Genomic DNA, 10,548 nt, shown 5'->3' with positions numbered 1-10,548 from the left:
GGCCTCAAACTCACAAAGATACCTCTGCCTCTGCTTCTCAAGTGCTGGGATTAAAGGCCTGTGTCACCGCGGCCCAGCTGAGAGCCAATTTCTTAATTTTAGTCACTATTCCTTTGGAGTGTGTATGTGTGTTTGTGTGTGTGTGTGTGTGTGTATGTGTGCACGCACACACATATGTGTGATAAAGAACAATCTGGTCTTTGTTCCAGATTCTTAGTACGAACTCCCAAAACCCCTGTAACTCCATGAGCATTGAGGGAGTCTGTTCCATTAATGAGATGGCAATGTGGATTTGCTTCTGTTTTAATTGAGGAAGCTGGAACAATCACCATTCTGAAATCTAATTAAGACCTGTCCACTCAATATATTTGTGCAAAGTTGCATAAGTACCAAACAAAACATTAGAAAACTGAATCTAATAAATCTAATTAAAGTATTGGAGACAACATTACAAATGAATTATACATTTCCTAGGAATTCACAGTTGATTTATTATCTTACATTCTCATGCAACTCGGTACATTGATTGAACAAACAAGAAAAAATACGACCATCTAAATAGAGGCAGGAAATATGCTTAATACTTAGCACCCAGTACAAAAAGATTAAATTTAAAATTTTAGAACATTTTTTTAAAAATTAACACCAATTCTTGCTAAAATTTCCTTGATTTGCTAAAGAATATTTGAAAAGCTACAGAAAACATTATACATAACTGGTGAATTATTGAAAACGTTCCTTGACTTAATAAAAGAGACAGATGCCCACAACTGCTCCTGAATACTGTACTGAAGTCATACTCATAAATGAAGGCAAGGAGAACAAAGTCATTAATAAGAACTGGAAAATAAGTAATAAAACTGTTGTTATTTACACATAACATGATTTAGAGAATATTCCTACAGGAGAATAGATTCAAAGTGATAAACTTAGCAGGGTCCTCTAAGCAGATCCTTATGGAAAGATGTATTTGGGGGCTTCAGCATCATTTATACAATGGTATTTACAAGGGGCAGCGGTGGCACATATCTTTAATGCAAGCTCTTAGGAAACAGGAGAAGGTGGATCTCTGTGAGTAGGCCAGCCTGGTCTATAGAGTGACAAAGTGAGTTCCAGGGCAGCCTGGGCTACTCTGAGAAACCCTGTCTTAACCCCCTCCCCTGAAAGAAAGAAAAAGAAAGAAAGGAGGGAGGGAAGAAACATTATTTACAGTATTAAACCAGTATACCAGGCCTGAGGATGTACTTTAGTGGTAGACTGCTTGCCTAGCTCACCAGACCCCGAATTTGGTTCCTAGCACTAAAAATACATAAAAAGATAGATATAGGTGATGGAAGATGTGTGCCTCCTGATGATTATCATGACCTATTAAGTATGTCCTCTCTTCCCAACAGAAAACAAATTCCTCCTGGTTCTAGTTTATGTTGAGTTGCAAAAAATAGAATATTTGTCATCAGCTCGTCTTTGAAGAAAAGGGTTTACTTGGTTTCATGGTTCCAGAAGCCTAAGAGCCTAGTGCAACCATGTCCTTAGCTTTGCCTGATGTCTTTGTACAGCTTCAACTCAGCAGAAGTGGAGGAGCTAGGGGGTGCATGCGGAAGACAAAAGGGTTCCAACTCCTGTGGTGGCTAACCCAGTCCTCAGAGAGTAAGGGGCCATTGCAGGAATACCTCCTGAAGGTCAGCTAACCCAGTCCTCGGAGAGTAAGGAGCCCCGCCTGGAAGACCTTACCTAGTCTGCAAAGAAGGGTGTGAATCCCTCCTGAAGGTCACACTTTGCAACCCTGTTCCCTGGAAAATGCATATATTTCTACATGAGTTTTGGAAAAATCCCAACTCACAGAAAGTACAAGAGTCAGCAAAATTTATCAAATCACAACATGGAGGATTTTTTTAAAAGATAATTTTTCCTAATTCAAAAATATTTTATGCCAGGTGGTGGTGGTGCACACCTTTCATCCCAGCACTTGGGAGGCAGAGGCAGGTGGATCTTTGTGAATTCAAGGCCAGCCTGGTCTACAAGAGCTAGTTCCAGGACAGGCTCCAAAGCCACAGAGAAACCCTGTTTCAAAAAACCAAAACAAAATATTTTATACATGCATACAATAAACTATAATGATACCCACCCCTCCCCACTCCAACTTCCCCCACATACCCCACAATATATCCAACTCCCAGCCTCATGTTTGCCTTTTTTTTATAACCCACTAAATCCAATTAGCATCGTCCTTATGTGCACGGCTACACAGCATAGGTATTTGATCAACAAAATGTTGACTGTAAAATCTAGAGAAATGTCCCTTTTATCCAATATTTAAATAACATTATTAAAGAAAAGAGAGACTTTGTAGATTAGAATAAAGAAGCTTTCTGGCAAGAAACCTAGCTCTAGAGAAATTCCCAGGAATCCGCAAGGATGACCCCATCTAAGACCCTAAGTGATAGTGGACAGGGGACCTGAACTGGCCTTGTCCTGTAGTCAGATGATGACTATCTTAAATATCACCTTAGTACCTTCATCCAGCAATTGATGGAAGCAGAAACAGAGACCCACAGCAGAGCACTGGACTGAGCTTCCAAAGTCCGGTTGAAGGGTGGGAGGAGTGAGAATATGAGCAGAGAGATCAAGACCATGATGGGTTCACCCACTGAAACAGCTTACCTGAGCTAATGGGAACCCACCAACTCTGACCTGACAGTGAGGGAACCAGCATAGGACCGAACTAGGCCCTCTGAATGTGGATAACAGTTGTATGACTGGGGCAGACTGTGGGGCCACTGGCAGTGAGACCAGGATTTATTCCTACTGCTTGTACTGGCTTTTTGGAACCCATTCTCTTTGGAGGGATACCTTGCTCAGCCTAGATATATATAGTGGGGAGGGCCTTGGTCCTGACTCAAAGCAATGTGCTAGACTTTGTGGACTCCTCTCTGAGGAGTGGATGTGGGGAGGTAGAGGGGAAGGGAGGAGGGGGAGCGAGTGAGAACTGGGATTGTTATGTAAAATGAGAAACAAAAATTTTACTAAATAAATAAACAGAAACATACTGCTTGCCAGGCGGTGGTGACATGCACCTTTAATCCCAGCACTCGAAAGAGAGGCAGACAGATTTCTGTGAGTTTGAGGCCAGCCTGATCTACAGAAAGATCTCCAGGACATCCAGGATTACACAGACAAACTGTGTCTTGAAAAACCAAAAGAAAAAAAAAAAAAAACTAAAACAGGCAAACAACAACAACAACAAAAAAAAAAAAAAGGAAAAAATGCACCAGAAATGTAAAGTCATTGCTTTGCCTGGAAGGAGCAATGACCTGAATTTGATCCTCACTAACATACCCACAGACACCCAGATACTCACACGCTCACACACACGCTCACACACACTCACACATTCACGTCCACACACACTCGCAAATTCACACAAACAAAAAATGCACAAATGACTTGAATAGGCAGTTTACAAAGGAGAATTTCCAAACGACTAATAAACCTGAGACGTTGCTCAATGTCATTTATGGGGGGGCAGGGTGGGGGTGCACGTGAAACCACAGTGAGATACCACACAGTCACTGGAGAGACTCAATAAAGAGGTGGACGTGTCAAGTCTGGGCCAGATGGCAGGACTGTGGGAGAGCCAGCCACTCATGGTCTGCTCAAAGGACCAAAGACTCAGAAGAGACGTGATCTACTGATGTTTCAAACACGTGAGCCATGTACTCAGACAACCCTTCTCCCACTGGAAATAGAAACTCCCCAACCAAGCGACACTTGCAATTCACTTCCTGAGACCTTCTTTGTTTTGTCATATGGTTATAAATCTTTGTAAGACAAGCTCTCTCTACCATCTGCCTCCCATCCATGCAATGGACAATATCCACACCACTCTTACCACATTCTTTTCCATAACTTCCCCAGAGCTAAGTCATATGAATGCTCCATTTCAGCTGGAAGTCTAGACAGCACTTCCTCTATATCTAGTAATTCTTCTTCAGTGTCTATTTGATAATAGATCCTAAAGCTACTGAAGCTACTTCTTTCTTCTTCTTCTTCTTCTTCTTCTTCTTCTTCTTCTTCTTCTTCTTCTTCTTCTTCTTCTTCTTCTTCTTCCTCCTCCTCCTTCTTCTTTCTCTTCCCCCTCCCCTCCTCCTTTCCCCCCTCCCCCTCCTCCTTTTCCCCCCTCCATCTCCTCCTCCTTTCTTCCTTCTCCTCCCCCCACCCCCACCTTTTCCTCCTCCCCCCACCCTCTTCTCCTCCTCCTTCTCCTCCTCTTCCTCCTCTTCTTCTTCTTCTTTCTCTTCCCCCTCCCCCTCCTCCTCTTTCCCCCCCTCCTCACTTTCCCCCTCCTCCTCCATCCCACTCCCTCCTCCTCCTCTTCCTCCCCCTCCTCTTCTTCTTCTTCTTTATTTTTTGAGACAGAATCTCTCTACTTAGTCCTGGTTGTCCTGGAACTCACTATGTAGACCAGGCTGGTCTTGAAATCAGAGATCCTCCTGCCTATCCCTCCCAAGTTGGGATTAAAGGTATGCACCACCAAACCCATCCTAAGACTTCTTGAAGTGAATTAAGAGAAAGACAAGGTGGGTAGTGGTGGCTCATGCCTTTAGTCCCAGCATTTGGGAGGCAGAGGCAAAAGAATCTCTGTGAGTTCAAGGCCAACCTGGTCTACAGGAATCAGGAGAGCCAGGGCTACACAGAGAAACCTTGTCTTGAAAAACCAAAAGAAGAAAAAAAAAGAGGAAGCATCTATCAGTTCTGTCTCAACTTCCCTCTGTCCTCCATCCAGGTCCTCCTATGGCCCAGAGGACAGGCATTTAGACAAACCTATAGGCTGTCAGCATGGGGAGAAGTGACCCAAGAAAGAGTGGTTATCACGTACCTGTGTGTTGGCTGCCACCTGCCCCTGGTTCTGATACCTGGAAAACAGTACCCATGCACCATAGACTAAAAAACTAAGTAACGCAAGGCTGAGATACACTGGCAGTGGAGCAGCGAGGCCCCACATTAGCGCCATTCCTCAAGCCTATGCTCCTCTCAGCTACAGTTCCTGCCTTTATACTGAGACCCCATGACATCACAATAGGCACTGTCAGGGAAAGCCAGTCTGGGGGCGCGCTCAGGTACCAGCTGCTGCCCTTCCTTGTGTCTGCCTGTGGCTCTGAGAGCTCTGGTATCTAAAGCCCAGAAAAGAATCTATCTGTGAATCTCCTAGGGTTCAGCTAGACAGATTTGTCATTAAGGGGGGCGTGATGAGGCAGACTTTCAAAGGTCTTCCCAAATGACTTGTTCTGACTCACATTTTCTTTGGAGTCGGTCACTGGTCACTGTCAAGTTTGGACTGGGTCTATGGCCACAACTCACAAACTGCAGGTTAGAACACAGAACCAGGTGAAATCTAAGAGAGCTGGGATAGATCAAGTGGCCTTAAGAGAGGACCGATGGTCTCATTGCCCAGTTCGGTCATTACGTCACCCATCACTCCATCTTCCCTAGAGTCAATGCAGTGCAAACAATATTGATGTGCTCACTGATAAAGAAAAATGCTTTTTTCCATCTAGGAACACTAACGGACTACTGCCTAGAAGGTACCGTTTTAGAAGACAGACTAGGTCTTTTCCCCACAGGGTCTTCCGTCTATAGGGGCAGCACAATTCACATTTTTGGGAATCCCACTATAAAAAAGAATAAATAAATATGGTGTGCATGCTTTATGAAGCACTGTTCAACTTCTACAAGGATTTTAATTATAAAGAACTCTGGCTTGTACCCTGAACAATGGACAGGTACTAGCCACATAGCATGTATGTATGTACACCGGGGTATACCAGCCTGGAGCTCTGGGAAATAATTAGCAGTGAAATATCCCTTCGGGTTCTTAAAACATTTGTGTGCAGTTCAACAGGAACCTTAAAGATTTACTTTTCTATTTTAAATCATGTGTGTATGCATACACACGTATGAGTGCGGGTGCTGTGGAGAGGGGCCGAGAGGGTGTCTGCAGGGACAGGTGTGTGCTGAACCACACAACATGGGTGCTGGGTACTGAACTTGAGTCTCTGCGAGAGCAGTCTTCATTCCCCACCTCTGGGCCACCTCCAGCCCTAACAAGGAGCCTTTAGGCCCTGTCATTCAGATTATGATGTCAGCGTGTCCCTTAAGGGTTCATGGGGGGGGATTTTATCCCATAGTGAGGCATTAAGAGAGTAGGAACTTAATTCAACTACATAAATAGCTGTTAATTATTAAATAAAATAATGTTTACTATTTTACCTAATATTTTTACTTAACATTTTTTGATACAGGACCCAGTTGGGCCTCAAATTCTCTATGTAGCCAATGCTGGTCTTGAACTTCTTCCTTTTTTAAATTTTATTTAAAATTTCTTAAAATTTATTTTACATATTAACCACAGTTTCCCTTCCCTTCTCTCCTCCCCTCCCATCCCCTCCCCTGCAACTCCCTTCTACCCCCTTTCTAACCACTCCTTCTCCATTCAGAAAGAGCAGGTCTCCCATGGGCTTGAACACAGTACAGCACATCAAGTTGAGGCAGCACCGAGCTCTTCCCCCTGCATAAAGGCTGGGCAAGGTAATCCAGCTACGGGCCAGGCCCAGGTCCTGATCTCTCTGCTAGGAGCCTTACACACAGACCAAGCTACACAACTGTCACACACACGCAGAGGACCTGGGTGGGGCCTTGAACTTCTTGGTCTTACTGCTACCACCATCCAGGTGCTGGAAGGGCAACGTAAGCACCACTAGCCTGACCTCAACTGTGGTGATTAAAAATGGGAGCTTTCCGGGGAGATTAAACATAAAATTAGCAAGCGGAGCCCCCATGACCAAAGACTGCTAGCCTTAGAAGGGGAAGAGATAAAAATGGACATATGTACACACATGTGCTCCCTATCTCTTGCCATGTGACAACCCTCTCTGTTCCACATCTAGACTTTACCAGTGAAAGGTCACCAGATGTGGCCTTTCAACACTGCTTCAACTCAGAACCAAAATAAACTTCTTTTCTTGATCAAGAAACCTCCTCCTCAACATGAAAGACGAAATCAGTACTGCGAGGGATGCTATCACCCACTGATACAAGGGAACGGATCTAATGAGAGCTTACCAGGGCCAGCCGGACTGGGACTGAACGAGGACGTGATCTAGCCAGATTCTCGGAATTTGGCCGGATTCTCTGACTGTGGCTGGCCCGGGGTCTTTCTGAAAAGCCATTGACTATGACACTGGGACCTGTTTCCTCTGCATATGCTGGATTTTGGGGATCCAGTCTGTTTGGACGCTCGCCTTCCTGGACCTGGAGGGAGGGGGAGGGAGCTGGAGCTTCCCACAGGGCAGGAAACCCTGACTGCCCTGGGGGACGGAGGGGAAGGAGGGGGGAGTGGGGGGAGTGGGAGGGTGTTGGGAGGGGGGCGGAAATGGAAACTTTTATAATTTAATAAAATTTACTAAAAAAAAAAAAAAAAAAGAAAAAAGAAACCTCCTCCTCTGTACAGAAAAGATATCCTTTCTTTCTTAATTGTTTAGCCACCATGCCTGGGGTGTATACAGTCTCTATATATCCATTCGGTCCACTTGCATAGTGTCTATGGCTGCTTTCATGTCACTTTGTCACAGGTAAGTAGCTGTGCTGAAGGAATAGATAGCAGCATAGGAAACCTTTATATGCCTTTAGTAAATATCTTTTCCGTCAGTGCTGAGGGTTTCAGACCAGGGACTCATATATGCTGGGCAAGGACCTGACTACTAAGCTACCCCTAGTAAGTGTCTTTTTACAAATCACATTTATCACTTGTCTCTTTGTGTTTGTGTGTGTGTGTGTGTGTGTGTGTGTGTGTGTGTGTGTGTATGAGAGAGAGAGACAGAGACAGAGACAGAGAGACAGAGAATACTTGACTGTGGCTTGACTCCTACATACAGAAGTCAGGGGACAACTTGATAAAGTCAACTTTCTCCTTCTTTTCAAATATATATTTTTTAGATTTAGTTCTTTTTATGTGTTTTGTCTGCCTGTATATGTCTGTACCACATGTGTGCCTGGTGCCCAAGGAGGTCAGAAAGGGGCATCGAATTTCTTGGAACTGGAGTTAGAGATGCTTGTGAGCTGCCTGTGGGTGCTCTTAACCACGGAGCCAGCTCTTCATCCCTGTGCTCTCCCCTTCTGAGAATCAGGCTCAGACCACCAGGCTTGGAAGCCAGGGCTTTTCCTGCTGAGTCAGCTCACCAGCCCTGGGCATCATTTACAGTGCGCCATACACTGATCAGAGTGTTAAATCAATCAAACATTTATTTTCTTATGTATAATTCAGGGTCCTTAGATCATTTAAACTCATTTAGCCTTTCCCATGCACAACATGCTATTATAGTCAGGAATTCTGCTGCTTGTTTGCTTGTTTGTTTTGTATAGCCCCACCCACCCTAAAACTCTTTGTAGACCTGGCTGGCTTTGAACTCAGGGATCCTTCCGCCTCTGCATCCAAGTGCTGGGATTAAATCGTGCACCACCACTGCCTGGCAGGAATTCTACTTTTTATTTTGGAGTAATTATGAAAGCTGTAATAAATGTATAGTAAACCCCAGTTACCCTTGCTCCTCTATCCTTAACACCTTTTTTAAAATTTATTTTATGTATATGGATATTTTGCCTTCATATATGTCTGTGTATATACCACATGTGTGCCCAAGAGAGTCAGAAGAGGACATCAGATCTCCTGGAACTGGAGATACAGACAGTTGTGAGCCACCATGTGGGTGCTGGGACTCAGCCCAGGTTCTCTGCAAGAGCAGCCAGTGATCTTAACCACTGAACCATCTCTCCAAACTCACTCTTTTGCTTGTTTGTTTTCTTGCTTGCTTGCTTTAGTTTTTGTTGTTGCTATTTGGGACAGGGTTTCTCTGTGTATCAGTTTTGGCTGTCCTGGAACTCGCTCTGGAGACCGGGTTGGCTTTGAACTCACAGAGATCCAACTGCCTCTGCCTCCTGGGTGCTGGGATTAAAGGCATGTGCCAACACTGCCCGACCCCAGGCCCACTCTAAACATCTTGTAAAACTTTAGTACACTTGTCAAGGCCATGAGTTAAACTTGGAAGGTGGAGGCAGGAGGATCCAGAATCTAAGGTAATCTGGCTACACTGCAAATTCGAAGAAAACTTGAGCAACATAAATCCTATCTCAAAAAATTAACTAAAACCACTGGCGTACTTACTATTAACTGAACCTCAGCCTTCATTTGGATGCCATATTTTCACACCAATGTTCAGGGTCCAACCCATAGTACCATGTTGCTGGAGACCAAACCCAGAGTCCTCTGAGGGCTCCACCAGCGCTCACCCACTGTGCCAATAATAGAAAAAGAAGAGCCCTAAATTTGTGTCTCTGTGATGTTCCCTGTATGCTTAGACTGAGATTGTATTGGTGGGGTGGGGTGGAAATGGACAACACACAGTTGTGGCATGTCCTTCTTATTCCAGCACGCCAAGAGGGACATGTGATTAACTTGTGGTACTGGTCTCAAGTACTTTGTAGGGTAGTGCATGCCACATTTCTCCATTTGAAGCTATTATTTTCTTTCGCTCCTACTTTTCTTCTGAATGGGGCAAATCTATAAATCTAACTCCTATTGGAGGTACGGGAGCTAGCATGATTAAGTTCCATCTCCTGGAGGAATATTATAACACAACACAAAGTAGTTGAAATTCGTGAGTAAGAAAGATGTGTCTCCCTCTCCCCATAGTCTATTTGCTCATTTGTGTTTATTGGTATGGATGTGTGTATATTTCTTTTGTACTTTGTATTATGGCTCGATACCATTGTTATTCATTTTGTTGCTCAATTTTTCCAGCTTTAGCTGTGAGAAGCTCTTCTGTCTGTTTATCTTCAATACGTTCCATCATTCTGGAGTTTGGGGCCCTGTAAACCAGAGCTCATCTTCCTGTGTCTTTCTCTCACTCTGTAACCCTCAGCCACCAGCTAAAAAACGGACCCAGTTCTTCCCTCTCACATGAAGAGAATGCTTTACCATCTAGATTCTATATACAATGTCTGTCCTCACAACATTAGGATCTAATCCATGTGTTTAATCCAAAATGGATCTAATCCTAGATTAATCTAATTAATCTAATCTAGGATTAGATCCAGGATCTAATCTGCCTTGAATTTAGACGGGATACTGGGCATTTCGCTGTGTTTATGAGCCCATACATGGAACCAGGTTGGTACTTTCATCCCCTACCTGGTTCAATTTCCCTTCTTTGACCTTACAGACTCTTTAACATATTCAAGACCTATACAAGCCTGCCTAAACCTCCCAGCACCACCTACATTGTGAAAATAGCAGCTAGCTGACCTGGAAGAATGGAGTTCCATTTTTAGTGTATTAGACTTCGTGTACAGTCAGTATGAACTGCCTCCTAAGCCAAATCCTCTTGGCTTTGAGCCAGCAAATCGATACCCAAGAGATCATTTGTTTTTCCCTTCTTCAATCCAGTGGTCAGCTTTCTGTCAACATTTCAGGATCACTGCTGCCTTCTCTGGTTG

Source organism: Myodes glareolus, chromosome 25 (genome assembly GCF_982192425.1).
Source record: "Myodes glareolus chromosome 25, mMyoGla1.1, whole genome shotgun sequence".
NCBI classification, from domain to species: domain Eukaryota; kingdom Metazoa; phylum Chordata; class Mammalia; order Rodentia; family Cricetidae; genus Myodes; species Myodes glareolus.
This window is presented reverse-complemented; position numbering follows the sequence as displayed.